This window comes from Vicia villosa, linkage group LG4 (genome assembly GCF_029867415.1).
Source record: "Vicia villosa cultivar HV-30 ecotype Madison, WI linkage group LG4, Vvil1.0, whole genome shotgun sequence".
NCBI classification, from domain to species: domain Eukaryota; kingdom Viridiplantae; phylum Streptophyta; class Magnoliopsida; order Fabales; family Fabaceae; genus Vicia; species Vicia villosa.
Genome location: NC_081183.1, coordinates 114454063 through 114455677, shown reverse-complemented (window position 1 = coordinate 114455677; position 1615 = coordinate 114454063).

Genomic DNA, 1615 nt, shown 5'->3' with positions numbered 1-1615 from the left:
AAGCCATGTATGCTGCAATTCAACGACAAGACCACCTATTTCAAGCTATGCAGACAAATCAAAATGAAACACTGAGGCTTATTCGAGAGATGCAACAGGAGCACCGTGACTATGCTATTAGGAACGAAGGCCAATACACTGAAATTGCTACACAATTGCATGATCTTAACATTCGTGTGAATGGCTCTCCTACTGATAGACGTCGCCGTGTTCGTACAAGAGGCGCAAGCAGTTCACGCAACCGCAACACTGAGGAGTAGTTCTCATGCACTGAGGACATTGCATCATCTAAGTCTGGGGGAGTCGTATTACTTGCTTTAGTTTTATTTCCTTTTAGTTTATTTCCTTTCCTTTTAGTTTATTTCCCTTCCTTGTAATGTTTTTTTTCTAATTCAATAAAGAATATTTATGGAATTTCAAGTCTTATCTTTATAATTCCGTAGTTATTTCAATTTCTTCCATTTTCTTGAGCCATAACAAAAATTTTGCTCTTAAACGATAATCGCAAACCCCACACGTTTGAGAAATACGAAGCTACTCAAACACTCAACGCATAGAAATTGATTCAAGTCAGTACCCTTATTATCCCAACACTCTAAAACCCCCAAGTATACGTAACCGATTTGAATGCCCGTTATACCGAAACCATCGACTTTAATTTTTGAAGTAACCCTTAGTAGTTTATTCTAGCAGTCGGCACCGTCTTAGATACAAACTATGCAGAGAGTCGATGAATATAAGTGTATGATCCTCATAATAATAATTATGTGCTTAACCATAATAAGAAATGTGCCTACTAAGTAAGGTGATCCTCACAAGATCATTTAACCTAACGGTCGCAAATCTCAAATACAAAGAATTTAAAAACTCATTGTTGATTGGTTCAGAAGTCATCTGGTACTGAACTTGGTAGGAAGGACTATTGTCCGATTCCCCACAATCTGCAAGTGAATGCTAAGGAGTATACCACATATTATGCCAGAACTCCATGAGAAGGATCATAGTTACTAACCGACTACTCTGCTATGTGCGTGCCAAGATAATGGGCTTAATGTGATTGCGCGCGAATGAAAAGGGTAAAACATGATGACGAGTCAAAAAGGTCGAGCTATAATGGCATGATTCGGATTGGTATGCATACTGGGAGTTGTCTAGTGTCGTTACTATAAGTTTATTGTTTGGATCTGCAACATTATTTTCAAACAAGAACACAATGTAGCTGAGTATGACCAAACGGTGTGGTGGAAGCGTGTTTCATTTCGCTGTCCTCCCATTTCTATCTTGTTATTTTGCTTGAGGACAAGCAAAGGTTCAAGTCTGGGGGAATTTGATAACACGATTTTATATCGTATATTTAGCTTGAAATTCATAGATATTTATAGCATTTTCCGTTTATTTTATTGATTTATTATGATATTACGCGAGTTTTTGCTTTGTTTCAGGTTTTACACTCTTATTATGACTAATTGCGAAAAAGAGAAGAAATGGAGCTAAAACGACCCATATCTATGCCTAAAAGACGAAAAATAGGTGCTGAAGTAAAAAGGGAGTGCAAATAAGGCCCAAGTGTGCTGAAAGAGACCCAAAGACCCAATGAAGCAATCCAGCCCGTAAG